Source organism: Rhinolophus hipposideros, assembly GCF_964194185.1.
Source record: "Rhinolophus hipposideros genome assembly, chromosome: 2".
Classification (NCBI taxonomy): Eukaryota; Metazoa; Chordata; class Mammalia; order Chiroptera; family Rhinolophidae; genus Rhinolophus; species Rhinolophus hipposideros.
Genome location: NC_138048.1, coordinates 82,510,712 through 82,527,884, shown reverse-complemented (window position 1 = coordinate 82,527,884; position 17,173 = coordinate 82,510,712). Strand labels below are relative to the sequence as shown.

At 34.2% G+C, this 17,173-nt stretch overlaps 1 protein-coding gene across 3 annotated transcripts in view; it reads left to right on the top strand.

The window, feature by feature from the left end:
- The window catches only part of RSRC1 (arginine and serine rich coiled-coil 1), a 384,075-nt gene that overhangs the window by 66,481 nt on the left and 300,421 nt on the right, over positions 1-17,173 (top strand). The window lies entirely within an intron of this gene.

The window sequence follows — 17,173 nt, the reverse complement described above, 5'->3', positions numbered from 1 at the left end:
TAAATTTATTGGGGGTAACATTAGTTAATAATATTATATAAATTTCAGGTGTACAACCTTATAACACATTTGTATACTCTGTCATGTACTCACCACCTGAAGCCTAGTCTCCTTCCTTCACCTTGTTTTTAACTCCCTCTTACTCTGTTGGTCCTCTTCCCACCCTCCTTCCCCTGTGGTAACTACCATTCTGTTGTTTGTATGTATGAGTTTGTTTTTTTGTCTGTTCATTTGTTGCTTTTAGTTTTATATCCCACATACGGATGAAATCATATGATCTTGTCCATTTTGTCTGACTCATTTCACTTAGCATAATATCTCAGGATCCATCCATGTTGTCACAAATGGCACCAACTTAAACATAACTTTGCGTCCCATAAGTTTCATGTATATTATTATTATCATTCATTTAAGCCTATTTTCTGATCTTCATTGTGATATCTGCTTTAAGCCATGCGTTGTTCAGAAGTACATTTTCAAATTTCCAAACATAAGGCTTTTTTTCCTTCTAGTTTTATCTTTCTGTTCGTTTTCTGGAATGATTTTATTTTAGTCAGAGAACACATTTTGAACACGTAATCCTTTAACATTTGAGACTGCTTCATGATCTATCATGTAGCCAATTTTTGTAAATGTTGTGTATGTATCTTAAAAGCAGGTATGTATTTTCAGTTATTGGTAGAATTGTGATCTACATACTAATTATATTAAATTTATTCATCTTGTTCAATGTTCTTCTGTTCCTGTACCGATCATCTTGTCTGCTTGTTCTCAGTTACTGAGAGTCATGTGTTAAAATTTCTCCTTGCTCTGTATCTTGAGGCTATATTATTATGTATGCCTACAAATACAAAATTGTAATTCTCTTGAGCTTTTTTTCATTGTAAAACATCTGTCGTCTTCTATAGTAAATGTGTTTGGTTTTAAAATCTCGTTTGTCCGATATGAATATTTTGGTTAGTGTTTGCCTGGTAGATCTTTGCCTATCCTTATGCTATCAAATTTTCTATGCTCTTATGTTTTATATGTTCCTTGAGAGAAACTTTTGATTTGTTTTGCTTTTTTCTTCCATTGCTTGATTTTTAATTGGGTATTAGTCCTGTATTTGTGATAAATCTACAAATATTTTCCCCAGTGGTAATATCTTGCAAAAGTGTAGTATAATTTCACAAGCAGAATATTGACGTTGATATAGTCAAGATAGAGGACTGTTACATCACCGTGAGAATCCTTCACGTCGCTGTCACAGCCACATGTACTTCCTTCCCTTTTGCTTGTACCCCCTTAACGCATGACAACCAATCTGTTCTTTTCTATAATTTTTGTCATTTAACAGTGTTATATAAGTGGAATTGTAACCTTTGGGATTGGCTTTTTTCACTCAGCATAATTACCTGGAGATTTATCCAACTTGTGGTTGGGTATCAGTAATTTGTTCTTTTCATTTTTGAGTAGTATTTCATGGTGTGGATGTATCACAGTTTTCGCCTGTTGAATCTCAGTCAGTATGGTTTATTTTCATGTTTTGGCTGTTATGAAGAAAGCTGCTGTAACACTTCATGGATAGGTTTTTGTATGAACATAAGTTTTCATTTCTCTGGGATAAATAGTCTAGAGTGTAATTTCTGGGTTTATAGTAGTTTGCATGTTTAGTTTTAAAAGAAACTGCCAAACTGTTTTCCAGAGTGGCTGTAGCATTTTACATTTCAACCAGTAGTATATGAGCTGTCCAACTTCCCAACTTCTCTGTGTTCTCTCCATCATTTGATGTTGTTACTATTTTTCTTTCTTTCTAATTTTAGCCCTTCTGATTGGTGTATAGTGATATTTCATTATGGTTCTAGTTTTCATTTCCCTAATCGCTAATGATGGTGAACATATTTTCATGTGCTTCTTTGTTACCTGAATATCCTCTTTGGTGGAATTTCTGTTAATTTTTTGGTTCATTTTCTAATGGAAATCTTTTTTTTAAATATTTTATTGGGGAATATTGGGGAACCGTGTTTTTTCCAGGGTCCATCAGCTCTAAGTCAAGTCATTGTCCTTCAATCTAGTTGTGGAGGGCGCAGCTCAGCTCCAAGTCCAGTTGCCGGTTTCAATCTTAGTTGCGGGGGGCGCAGCCCAGCATCCCATGCGGGAATTGAACTGACAACCTTGTTGTTGAGAGCTCGCGCTCTAACCATCTGAGCCATCTGCCTGCCCCTCTAATGGAATTCTTTATTTGTTCTTTTTACTGATGAGTTTTGAGGGTTTTTTTTTAAACTGTTGTGTTTAGAGTTCTTTGTATATTCCAGATTTTAGTTATTTGTCAGATACGTGGTTTGTTTCCCAGTCTGTAGCTTGTCTCTTTACAGGGTCTTTCACAGAGCTAAATTTTGATGAAGTTCAGTTTATCAAATTTCCCTTTTATGTATTGTGTTTTTGGTATCAAATCCAAGAACTCTTTGCCAAGTACTAGAATCCACAATCTTTTTTCCTATGTAGGTCACGGTTCATTTTTTGGCCGTATATCTATACATCTATATATCTATGTGTGTATATATATATATACATATATATATAGTAAAGCTTCTCTGGTGACTGATGAGAGGCCATGGTTGAGAATCACTGGACTAGATGACCAGCAAAGTTATTTCAGGCCCTGAAAGTTTCTGAAATGCTTTTCTCAAACTGTATTAAGGAGCATTAGATGTTAATTTGGGCTCTAAGGACAAGAGAACAAAATGAATTTGGTAAATGTGGCATAGTAAGGATCCTTCTTGGAACTTCATAATATGACGGGCTTAGAGTCAGAATTCTGGATACATGAGAGAAATTCCTGTTTTCTGGGGAAGTGAGGGAGGGTGTTTAGGAGGGGGTGATGGCAGAGTCATCCCCGAGTAGAGGAAAATGCTGCAAATTACGGCTTTTTGTGTACTGGATTATTTTCTCAGTTCCTTGCATAAAATTGGGAATATATACACTTATTTTTCTGAAAACTAATGGTAAAAAGAATTCACTTTGTTGAAGTTTTCTTAGCTGTTATTCTCATATTGTGAGAGATACAAAGCAATGTAAATTTGAACCAAAAAAGTTTATAGTGTTATTGTAATTTATCTGTTAGTTATACATAGACCATTTTATTAGGAGGAAGGGAAAATATCATTAATTTCCAATATTTATTAAGATAATTTAGATACATGGAAAACAAGTTAGATAATTATGTAAGTGAATTTATTAAGGAAATATATTAAATAATCATGCAAGATTATCCTAGAAGACAGGGCAAAAATTGGGAAAGTAATATATGAATTTATTTATTCATTTTCACAAATATTTGAGAGTCTCCTGTGTGAAAAGGCACAGTTCTAGGCACTTGGGATATGTCAGTTAAAAGACATTGGTTTGTAGAGCTTACATTCTAGCAAGTCAATAAGCAATAAACATAAAAATAAGTAAATTACATAGAATTTAGGTTTAAAGCAGTTGAAAACAGAAACTAGAACAAGGTATGGAACACTGGGAGTTGTGGTGGTCAGGGGAGAGCTCAGGTTTCAGTATTTAATAGAGTGGAAATGAGAGTTTAATGAAAAGGTGACATTTAGGCAGAGATTTGAAAGAGATGAGGGTGTCTGAGATACTTGGGGAACAGTGTTAACACGGGGGGAAGAGCCTGCAAAGGCCCTAGGCAGTCAAGTGACTGGTGTGTTTCTGTCTTTTGAATTTTGTAAGTTAATCACAAATCATTTATAAAGTTGATAATGTCAAACATACAATTGGGACTTAATGAATATAAGTTAATTTTATAAATACCTTTTCTTAAGGTGGTGGGGAAACTCCCCACCTGGGGTTCAGAATGCCTAGTCAGTAGGCCTAAGACTACAAACTTTGTTTTAAATCCCTTCATAACACATTCTTCTTGGTATTGTGGACTCTGCCTTACACAGGCCCAAACAGGAGTATTTAAAGCAGTGTTAGGTTTCCTCAGACCACCAGAGCTAATATTATAAGCGAAGTGTTAATGAAAAATCCTTTGAGTTTTTGTGGAAACCTTTTTTATTTTAAGGCTTCTTTTTGCCCAGATTGAGAGTGCTTTGCGTTCAAGGAAAGAATGGTTCAGATAATAATTAGAATTCCTTTTTTTTCTGACTTAATATGTTGAATATTATTATTTCTCCCTTAAGGATAAGTATTTCAACTTTTATAGCTTTTATTTTTCATTGGTAGCATGTGTATAAAGGAAGTTCAAATCCAGTTGTATTCTGGTTTTACTAATGACTTGAGACCTATATGAATATCAGTTGTGGTGTGGTATCAGTATTCTGTATAGTAATGCTATAAAGTACATTTTTGAATAGTAGACTCTGTGTCCCACACTGTCCTGATTTGATAGTTCCCAACGTCTAACTTTTAAATTTATTCTGTTTTCCTTCTATATCAGCTTGTCACTACTTCTAACACTCCTTTTGCTTTAATCTGTATCAGTGGAGATAAATGTAAGTGATTTAATGGGAAAGTAGCTTACTTTCTGTTTTTCTTATAGATATAAGAAAAAGTCTGGGTGATAATTTGAGGATTTTAAAGTTACTTTTCAAGATAATAAACTAAGTTTTAATATTATTTTTTTTCAATACCAAATTAAAGTAAAGTGACACTTGCAAAGTTTTTAAAAAAATATGTAACCTCTTCTTCCCTTAATCAGCAGCGAAAAGGGAACTGAGTGATGGCTTAAAAAAAGAAGTACCTTTATATTTACCTGTGTAAGTTTATTGTCTAGTGAACTTACGGGGGTTTAGTTAGGAAGTTATAGTTTTGCTTATCTTGTTAAAAAAGTAAAATATCAGCTTAAAATAGTTAGACATAATTATATATTGAAGCCATTTCTTTTTATGAAGGACCTTTGGAAAAAAAGGAATTGCATATAAAAGTAAGAAAGTAAAATAATTTACAAGTTTGAATATGAACCTAAAAATTTCTTTTTGGTTTTAATGTTGATAAAAATCCACACATTATAGGTGCTGTTGAGGTGGGGTCCCACCTTTAGATTTACTTTCTTTACTTGTTGATGCTATTTCCAATAGTATACAATCAATTATTTATACTGCCTCTTGAATTTAAATATGGGAATACCTTGAAATCATTCTGGAAACATGCAGGGTAAAGATCCAGCGGGGAAAACCAGGAAAAAGTATGATTTTTGAATTTTCAGTTAACTATTTAAGATGTTCTTACACAGTTCTACCTTGCCTTTGTTTCCTCTTTTACCTTGGAACAACACCTTAAAGACACAGACAGATCTTTTTAAAATCTCCTCTGCTACCTGTTATACTGTATATGGGGGAAAAACACACTGGGATTATTTTTAAATTACACCAAATCAAGAAATAAACTAACATATGTCTTGTTTTCAAGTATTCTTTCTTCTTGTGTGTGAGCCTACAATACAATACAAATACAAATACAATACAATACAAAATAATGCTGGGTATATCTGATCCTGTTTTTCATTTGTAAAATGTGGTGATCATTGAGATAAGTTTCATGCTCCAGGCTTCTAGTTTTCTCTGATTCTTTTATTACCATTAAGGCTTTTGTTGGGCACTTAAAATATTGACATAAGCAATTTAGAACTTGTTCACAGATTTGGAAGAGAAGCAAAAAACAAGGGAATTGGAAATCCTTACTTAAAGGCAGCATAATGCATGCAATCTGATTTGTAAACTATCAGTCTTTTAAGTTATACTTATGCAGTTGCATTGAATGAAGTCTTGTAGCAAGTTACTTGAGGCTTTTTAAAAAGAATTAAAAAAAAGTTTTTAGTAAATAACTTTAGACTGTTCAGTGTCTTAAACTTTTCTTCCAGCTTTATAATCAAATAATTTGCTACATAATTAACGGATATTAAGATTTTTGCTCCCCTTAGTTTTCATCTATTATAAATAAGGAAGTAATCAATCTTTTAATGGAAACAATTATTTTGGTGCAGAATGATTTGTATTTTTTCCTCTTATTTTTGAATACGAAGTAATTATTAATGTTAGTTATAAAATACATAAAGTTAATAGAGTTTCGTTACAATGATATTTGTTACTAAAAAATTTTTTTTGATGCAGGTATTCCATGAACCCTTAAACATTTTCATGTACAGATTTAAGTTTTACAAATTAGGAAGTGTGTTGTTATTTTTTTAATTTCCAAAAATAGGCCATCATAATCAAAATTTATGTTTAATAATTGAAATTTGTACATATGGACCTTATTATTGAAAGAAAATTTTAAGTTTACTGTTTTTGATAACTAAGAGGAATGGTATACTTGTACATTATTAAGCTGTGTGATGAAACAATAAAACTTGAAAGTACTAATTCACTTAATTGATAAGCATTCTCCTATTTAACTCTTTCCCACACATACAGACAAGGCAGGAATTTGCTTTATTTTATTTTGGGAAACTATAATTTTCTCTTACAAATATTATTGCTCTGTTACTTAAAGACTTCTTAAAACATTTTGCCTTTGAAAAAAGAACTTATCTTCTGTACATGTAAAAATGAAAAACATAACCTGCTAATGAAATTATTGGCCAGGTAAATACTTTAATTTTTAAAATTATGTATTCCACTTCTATATATAAAGTGATGATGTTAGTGCTAATAAGAGCTAACAAGTGTGATCTCATACTTATTCTGGGCATCTATGAAAATCCTTATCCAAAAGTCATAAGGTTTAAAATATAATGCCAGTAGCTACCAGCTGCTAAAGAATTTCATTTGCTGATTTTATTCTTTTACTCCTTTGTAATTTAAATGCCTTTATTTAAAAAGTTTAACTTAAGGATATTGTAAAGTATATAGCATTTTAAGATTAGATGGTATCCAGAACATACAGTCCAGTGAGTTAGTCCAATGTAATTGGAGGAATTATTAAATGACACTGACCTCATTTCCTTTAGAACAATGAAAATTAATAGTTTCACATTTTATTAGGCTGATATTCCAGATGTAGTGTACATTTAATTAAGTGTAGTTTCCTTTTAGTTATGGTATGTGTATCTGTTTTTTGTCGCAAATTCTTTCTAGTTTTACAGTTTTCCACATGTTTTCTTTCACCATTTATGATTTTTTCAAAGCAGAGCTATAAGGATTTAAATCACTTTAGCATGCAGCAAAACAGTTCCCATTCAAACAATAAACGCCATTTTAAAAAGCCTTTAGATCTTCTGTCACTTCATAAATATAAATGTATAAAAACGTTATGCAGTTGTAGTGCCCACCTGCTAATTAAATGCAGATTTTTCTCAAACTTGTTTAAAAATCTGTCTATTTGTTTCAACTAAGTCTCTGTTCAGACTACATATGGCCCTTGTGAAACTAATTATGCTTATGGAGCAGCTGTTAAATTTAGTGCAACTAATTTTATCCAATATTTTACATTTTAATTGATTACCTGTGAAGAAATTAGCAAATTAACACTTATTGTACAGTAACTGAACCGTCTTTTATGGTTACTTTCAGATTTAACAAGTGAGCCAAGCACTGATGGAATAAAGACATTTCTAGGAGTTTTAGATAGGAAAGTTATTGGTGGACCTTGATTATCTGGTGTGAAAATTTAGGAAGACTGATGAGTGATGCCAAGCATCTGTGTGTTCTGTATCTTAAACATGAGAAGCAGATTGGAAAGTAATGGCGTTTTCGCAGAATTTTGGTAACATATGGGCTTATCTGGATCTAAGAAGTCTTTGAAGATCTTTGAACTTGACTAAATGACTTAACCTTTGGCATAGTGGGTGGGTTATGTGCTTTTTTAGGGGGGAGGTATTGGCATTTTGCATTTCTCTTTTGCTTTTTCCCTCTCTCCCTAATTCTACCTTATAATATCTTAAAATGGGGGGACTGGGGATGATTGGGAATTTTTGAAGATTGACATGATGAGAATTCCAAGATATTAACTTGACTGGATACATCTATAATAATGTGGGGTTAAATCTTTTGATAATGTTTCAGAAGTGAGTCTGTGTAGATATTTATTTTCTGTTTTATAGATTTTATTTGAAAATGATGCTGCAATCAGATCTTATTGGCCGTGTGTTGTAGTTGAAAGGATGTGGACAAACCTGGCTTCAAATTTCAGCTCCATCACACATTGGCTCTTTGACCTGTGTGAGCTTTTCAGAGTTCAGTTTTCTCAAAGCAAAAACCAAACTAAACCAAAAAAAACAAAAAGAAAAAAACCCAACAGAAAACACCCCAACCCTGTCTCTTCCCAAAGCAAGAAGAAATGTCCCCAAACAACAAAAGGCGATGACAGTGACAATTATATGTTTAAAAACTCCAGAGAATTAGAAGAGATAGAATAGATGACTATAGCCAGCATGCTTCTGAGCACGTAGACGATTCTTAGTAATAACAGGCTCAAATGTTATGCTCTGTAACTGCTAAATAAGAGATACACTAGGCAAGCACATACTTGTGCGTGTTTTAGAGCATTAACTGTGATGGTAAATGAGAGATTGGTTTTGATTTTTATTTACCAGCTTTGAATTTTGATAACTCAGTTGTAAAACTTGATGTGAATTATTAGGTCCAAGTAAATATATCTGGCATCATTATAAGAAGTATTTCAGTTGGGGCACTGTACCACCAGCTCTGTTCACAAGCACTTGCTCTACAGCAACTTGATCCATTGCCCCTGCTGAGGACAGTTCACTTTGGTTCTGCAGTTCAGAACATGTGGCAGTTATACTGATCCCATTTCTCTGGGGCAGAATATTAACCCACTCAGTTCATCTTAGTTAAAATTCAAAATGTGTCTAGGTTTCCCCAGAGAAATAGCATTGTTGTTGGTGATGTATTTCTCCATTCTTCTTCGTCATTTCCACCAAGGGTTTCTCAACTTTATTACACTTTTGGAAGAATCAACCTTTGTCTTTCTTAATCTTCGGATTCATTAGTGTTTGTTTTTTTTCTTTATTTCTTTCCCCTTACCGTCTGTGAGTACAATTTTCTGTTCTTTTTTCTAACTCCTTGAGATAGATGCTTAGATTATTTCTTTCAACATTTTTCTTTTCGGTGTATTTAGTACTGTAAATTCTTCCCTTTACTGAGCTTTAGCTGTAGCCTACACTTTTTTGATATGCCATATTTTAGTTTTCATTCAGTTCAAATTTAAAAATATCCTTTGTGATTTCATCTTTTCCATGAGTTACATTGATAACTTAATTTTCAAACATTTGGAGGCTTGTCTTATTTTTCTTTCTTTTTTGTTTCTAATTCCACTGTAGTGAGAGAAAATTATCTGAATACCTTTCATCTTTTAAATGTGTCGAGATTAGCTTTATAGCCTATCATAAGGTTTATTTTAAGAAATATTACAGATATACTTTCTAAAAATGAATATTACACAGTTAAAAAGGTGGATTTCACTATTTGTTCAAATCTTCTCTATCTTTATTTTTAATTTTCCTTTTAAAATCTGCTTATTTTATCAGTTACTGAGAGATCTCCGTGGATTTGTCTGTTTAACTTCAAGTTCTGTCAACTGCTTTATATATTTTGAGGCTCTATTATTAAGAGTATGCAAATTCAAACTTGTTTTATATTATTTTTGGAGTGACTTTATCATCGTCATAAGTCTCTATTTCTATAAAATAGAGACTTTGTATCTTGAAGTCTACTTTGTTGGATATTGATATAATTTGACCATCTTTCTTTTTGCTAATGCTTGCATGATATCTTTTGTCATTGTTTTACTATAAAACTTTCTTTGTTTTTATATTTAACGTGTTTATTTTGAAAGTTGTCTATAGTTTGCTTGTTTTTAGTCTGATGGTCTTTTTCTTTCAATTGTATTGTTTAGTCTATTTATGTTTATTGTTTACTGTTATATTTAGGTTTAGATCTCCCATCATATTATTATTTTTTCTATTTGTCCAATCCACTCTTTTTTATACTTTCTTTGGATTAATTGTATTTCGTTTTCTTTTTTATTGGCTTGTTAAACATTCTTTTAATTTTACTTTGAGTGCTGAACTTGAAACTGTAGCATGTCCTTGACTTTAGAGTGTAACATAAATTAGTATTTTTAGCATTTTTTCCTATAGCTTTTATACTTGAATAGCTGACTAGATGTACCATTGTGAACACATGTTTCCCCCGCGTTGAACTCCTCGAGGAAAATTAAAGTCATTGTTTTGCTGTGTATCTTGCAGTTGAGAAGATTGATGCTGACCTTCTTTGTTGGTGACTTGATCAGGGTGTTCTTCCTTTATTGTTAATGTGCAGTAACTTCATCAGGCTATCTCACAGTTGACTATGGGTAATCCATTTCCCCAGATACACAGTGGACCCTTTCTACACATATATTCTTTTAGTTCCAAAGTGTTCTTGGATTATGATTGTAATATTAGTTCTCTTACCTTGTTTTTTCTCCTTCTGGAGCCTCCGGTTAGAAATTAATTTTCTGCCTCTTCTTTCTATTACTTTTATTGATCCTTTTGACTAGTTTCATTTGATAAAAGTTTATTTTTCTTGGGTCTTTTATCAGTAACATCTCTGTCTCTTATTATATGCTATGTTTAATTAATGTTGAAATTTAATGTTATAGTCTCCTCTGCTTTATTGTTTTTTCATGGAGCGTATTTGTATTACCTGAAAAATTTGATTCTACCTTTGTTTCTTTTCTTACAGTTGTTTATATGGATGTTGAATTTTTTTTTGTTGTTCATGATAAAGTGAAGCGTTTTCCTGAATCAGCAATAACAGACAATTCTATGGATGGAGTGAAGGTTTTAGGTGACTTATAAGGTTACTTGAATGGTGCTGAACTATTATTAACACAGAGTGGTGGAGTTTCTTTAACAAATGGTGAACTTTCTGGGCAAAGCTAGGTCTATTTTCAGGTCCTTGGATGTCATCTTGGTTTTATAGAACCCTGAGCCTCAGCACCTTGTTTTCTAGTTTTTCTGTCACCACCATACCACCAATGGACAGTTCTCTTTTCAAAGTGTATCTCTTCCTTAGAGTGTAGGTCCTTTTTAAAAGTTCCCCTTATTATTAAAGTTTTAGTTGGATTTTGGTTGGGGGTGAAAGTAGATGTCCATGTTCAAAACGTCATCTTGACATGGAATCCATATTAGTTTATTCCAGGTGTAATTTTTAAATTTAATTTTAATTATAGTTTTATTTGATGGCAAATACAGCCTTTAGTCATAGAACTACACTAAGAGACTCTTTGAAGTACTGTATTTTTTTTGAGGGTTAAAATATTAGGATATTTATTTTGATTACATGTGCTTAGAACTTATTAGCCAATTAAGAAACTTGATGAATTGGTTCTTGAGGGCAGTAATTCATTTTATGTAGGGATGTTATAGTGATTCTTCCTATTTTGTAGATATTGAAATCATTTATCTGGTATAATAGGACATTTTGCTGTCCATTTATTGCTTATATATTGTGTGTTCTAGAGTGCCACATTTTTTATCAAATGTCTTTGCTTATAATATATCTCCATATTGGCTTTGGTTCTCCAGAGATTTCTGGAGCGATTTATCAGAAAAGTATTTATTTAAGGAATGAGGGACAAGTTAGCATCTTAAATTTTAGTGTAGTTTCTTTGACTTTTTTTGATTGTCTGGTCGAAGTGGGAAATGTCTTTGATCTGTTACTTTCTTCTTGATGGAGATCTTTCAAATATATAAATAAAGTTACTTATTTAATAAAGTAAATTGTGTTGTTCATATGTCTAGGATATGAGTTTTCCTCAAAATTGTATAAAGTAATTCTCATGACAACTAAGAAGTCAGCAGCTTAATTCATTTTAATCTGTGATTTGGTGGTCCTTAATAATAACCTTTAATAATGTTGTTTTGTCTGTATTTTCATTATCTATCTTTTCCCCGTATATTCTTTCTAGAGTCATCTTTTTCTTCTGGTAATCTTATCAGCAAGATTAAGAGGCCTACAATATCAGGATTAAAATAATGAACATTAAGACATTGGGGGGAAGTTCCAATGGCTTATATAACATAGTGATATTTTAAAACTCATTACTTTCTTTAAATGTGACATCAAGGGTGACAACTTACGGATCTGCTGTTGCTAGTATCATAGTTCATTGAGCCACACCAGCAATATTTATAGATGAATATTTGAGAATGGCAGGGGTTGCTTGTATGAAGTCATATAATGAATATTGAGCAAGACATTTTTGGAGAATGGCAGGCATTTGCTTTCTACAGTGGAATCTTTGTGTTAGGGAAAACCATGAGATCAGTTTGGAGATAATTGAGTTTATTTCATCAATTGGGTAAATTGGGAAGATCTAAGATTAGAAAAGTTGGTGCTATGGGGAGATAATATTATAATTCATAGAAGGTCTCTAATTGCAGTGTCCAGCTTTGCTATGATGGTGCTAGAGTGATCATACTGTCCGGTTTTTCTGGGACAATACTAATTTAGACCTGTTGTTCTTATAGTGCCCTACTTGACTCTCAAAAATATGCCTTTTTTCCTCTGAAAGGTTGGATGTTAGGTGATATGATTCCCCATTAATAGCAAACTAGTGAAGGTCATGTATTTGGCTACTGAGGGTTTTCCTGCGGAGAAGACATGGATTGTTAGCCAAGATTATTATTATTTACCTTCCTCTATAAGACAAACCTGTTGAAAACGTGAGCAATCCTTATGCTAGCCTTAAGATTTTAAAGGTCCGTTAAAATCAGAATGCTGCTCTTTAATGGATTAGCTATGGTATGAGGGCAACATATTTCATATGCTTCTTATGCCGATTTTGCTCATTCATTCAGATTAGCACATCCCTCAGTTACTTCTTTCTCAGTGCCTGCCTCCTCCCAAATCACTTGTCTGCTGTCTCACAATTCAGTCAGGTAATATTATTTAATCCTTACACCCAGAGAGGGAATGACTCATTTGAGGACACCATTATATGAAGAATTCTTTATTTTTTTAACTTAATAATTCTATAACTTTGGGTATATTTGTAGTAGATACGCTTCATTTTAAAGATACAGTAAAAACATGACTTCACCAAAATCCACCTCATCTGGAATCCACAAAAGGTTATACATATTTTGTCCAAAACTTTATTTTTCAACAAAAAGGGGCTAACCACTAAGAAATGAGCTTACATTAAAGATTTATTTTAAAAAAAGAAGCTCTCAGAGTTTTGTTGTTAGAGTTTAAACTTTTAATTTACTTGTCTTTTGTTACTGTACGTTTTCACTAGTTACCATATTTTGCCATACATAATGTGCACTTTTTTGCCCAAATTTGTGAGGGAAAACTAAGAATGCACATTATACCTGGGTAGTACTAATTCCGTATCTAAATACATGTTTTTAATTATGTTATTTATGCTTATGAGTTAAAAGTGTAACTCTGGAAATCAATAATGATACCCGTATGCAAAATAATACCCTGGAATTTGATTATCAGTTTTGTTGAACGTTCGACGAACTTGAAATGATGAAGAGTTCTTGGCCTTCTATGATGTGTAAATATCATAAACTTGTTACCGGTACATAACATTTCTTATACCTTTTATCTGTTCTTGTGTTTTGTAATTATTTGTTACATAAAATTTCTTGTACCATAATGTTAAAAAATAAATGCTAAAATTCCTTTATAATACAAAAAACTAGTAACTAAATGTAAACAAATAAAAATTTGAATTAAAAAATTGAAAAGAAAGATATTTTCCCTGAATGTTTGGGCCAAAAACGTGGTTGCACATTATACATGGGAACACATTATATACGGCAAAATATGGTAAGTGAAAATGATTTGCCAGAATTATATTTTGGCCCAAAACAATTTAGAACCAAATTAAGACAATATATTGTATGTATATACACACATAGTTTATGAGGTCGAACAATTAAGTTTGGGAACTCATCCTAGAAAAAGTGCTACATACCTCACTGCTGAATATCACTACGGTCACCTTCGAAGTACTCCCCATGGGAAGCTATGCACTGACGCCAGTGCCTCGTTCACCCTTCAAAGCAGTTTGGAACTCTTTTTCATCAGAGCCGTCGTCATTTTACCCTTGATGTCCTGAATGTCATCAAAATGTCTTCTTTTCAGTATTTCCTTTATCTTCGGGTAAAGAAAGAAGTCATTGGGAGCCAGATCATGTGAGTAGGGAGGGTGTTCCAATGCAGTTATTTATGTACTGGCTAAAAACTCCTTCACAGACAGTACCGTGTGAGCTGGTGCATTGTGACGCAAGAGCCATGAATTGTTGGTGAAAATTTCAGGTAGTCTAACTCTCACGCAGCCTTTTTAGCACTTCCAAATAGTAAACTTGGTGTAATGATGAGCGGAAAAAGAGCGAGGAGGAGCACATGCTAGAGTGGGACTAATGAATTTATTTAGCAATGTCTAATCCATTTATTTAGCAATATGCAATAGAAAAAAACAAAAGCAATTAATAGAATATGCTAATGACAGAAAGTAAAGGTGGTTAAGACTAAACTATGCTAAAGAAGGGGGCCGGCCTGGTGGCTCAGGCGGTTGGAACTCTGTGCTCCTAACACCCAAGGCTGCCGGTTTGATTCCCACATGGGCCAGTGGGCTCTCAACCACTACAAAAAACAGCAAAAGGTTGCCGGTTCGATTCCTCGACTCCTGCAAGGGATGGTGGGCTCCACCCCCTGCAACTGAGATTGAACACGGCACCTTCAGCTGAGCTGCCGCTGAGCTCCCGGATGGCTCAGTTGGTTGGAGCTCGTCCTCTCAACCACAAGGTTGCTGGTTTGATTCCCTCAAGGGATGATGGCCTGTGCCCCCTGCAACTAACAACGGCAACTGGACCTGGAGCTAAAGTGCTCCCTCCATAACTACGATTGAAAGGACAGCAACTTGACTTGGAAAAAATCCTGGAAGTACACACTGTTCCCCAATAAAGTCCTGTTCCCCTTCCCCAATAAAATCTAAATAAATAAATAAATAAAATATGCCAAAGAAGCTCACCAAATCGTAGGAAAAACAACACTGGAACAGTCAGGAATCAAAACCTTCCCAGGTCTGCAGCTAAGAGAAACTCAGGCGTCTCCCACTGCTGCTTGCTAGTTCCCCAGAATGTTGGTGGTGTTGCTGTTGTTGTTTTTGTTGTTGGAAGTTAGGGCATCTCCCGATGCTGCAAGCTGCAATACAAGTTTTCAAAATGCTAACCAGTTCTCAAAAAGGATAACCGTGGGGAACAACACTGGAGAGGTTGGGAGCCAGCGAGACCTCACCAGGTCCACGGCTGGAAGTCAGGGCGTCTCCTGGTGTTGTAAGCTGGGTTTTGCTGGAAGATTGCAAAATGTTAGAACGATGAAGAATTACTAATGACAAAAGACGAAATGATGAAATTATACTGCCAACTGAGGTCTGTCTGATATATTTTCTCAGATGTACCTTAGAACCAAGCTTCTTGTTCCTGCCTCCCCCTCCACAAATGGCCAGTTCCAGGAGGTTCCGGATAAGAATATTGCTCATTCTGTGATAAGAATATTGCTTGTTTGGCTGAAGGGCCAGTTCATTTGGACAAACAACACCTGCTGTTCTCGCCTGGGACCATCGGCCCAAGGCCTGCCAAAGCCTGGCAACTTGCCTGTCACGTCATTCTGATATAACTTAGTTACTTCTCCACCTCATCTGCTCATGTGGGCAAAACAGACAGAAAGCAACATCTTCCTGTATCTCTCCTGCTGGGAACTAGACGAGGGAGAAATTCTCTTAACCCTAAGCTAACCAATACCTCACGTGCAGTCTCTCACGGGAGGGAACCCCACATGCAGTCTCTCATTTGAGGGAACCCCACATGCAGTCTCTCATGTAGGGAAACAAAGGAACAAAAACTAACAGACAAAAGATAACCATCACCTCTCGTGCAGTCTCTCATGCGAGGGAGCAGAAAGCCAACTAACAGCTAACCAAATCCTCACGTGCAGTTTCTCACATGATGGAACCTCACATGCAGTCTCTCACGTGGGGAAACAAAGTAACAAAAGCTCACATCAGCCAACAAGGCAAATTTTCCTCAACATCTCCCCTACACTTGGTTAACTGTCCAGTTGGTACAAATTCGAAATGAATAATCCCTTTGATATCAAAAAAGGTTAGCAACATGATTGCAACAAGTTCTTGAGCTTAATTGTCAGACCTTGTATATATACTGGGTGAGTTTATCAGAAAAAAGACCCCACTTCATTTTTAGTATTATTACTCTGTTTTAATCAGAAAACTTGAAATTCTGACTGGCTATTGTTCAAAGATTTTAGAATAAACTTTCAAATTCTTTATATATCCAAATATAATATAAGATTTAATTAGAAATAAATAAGGTAACATCTGTGGGGGCAATAAATTGTCATGATAAATTAAAAATTTTGTTACTAACATTATATAAATTTTAGGGTACAGCTTGATAACACAACATTTGTGTACTTTGTTTTTTGCTCAGTACCTGAAGTCTAGTCTCCTTCCATCACCATATATATTTGACCCCATTTACTCTCTTCGTCCTCCCCCACTCCTTTCACCTCTGGCAACCACTATTCTGTTGTTTGTATCTATGAGGTTTTTTGTTTGTTTGTTTGTTAAAAGTTTATGTGGAAAGAAGTCATATGTCAAAATTAAGAGAGGGAGTAGTCAAACTTAAAGAAAAAATTATAGAAATTTAATTAATTTACTTTTATTGGGGAATATTGGGGAACAGTGTGTTTCTCCAGGGCCCAACAGCTACAAGTCAAATCGTTGTCTTTCATTCTAGTTGTGGAGGGCGCAGCTCAGCTCTAAGTCCAGTCGCGGGTTTCAGTCTTTAGTTGCAAGGGGCGCAGCCCACCATCCCATGTGGGAATTGAACTGGCAACCTTGTTGAGAGCTCGGGCTCTAACCAACCGAGCCATTTGGCTGCCCCTAGAAATTTAATTTTTGTAAATTAAGACAATAATAAGCACATGTTGACACATGTAACAATAAATATTGTAACTTCTCAAAATTACATACTAAACAAAATTTTGTGATCTTCTGATGCAATAATGCTCATTATTTGCTGAGTGAACCAGTTAGGGATGAAAAAGGACAGACATTACCACTGAAACCTATGTAATTCTCTTGAAGACCCACATGTATCCTAAGTAGCCAGGACTAGTTCATGCTATCTTGCTGTCATCCACATTCTT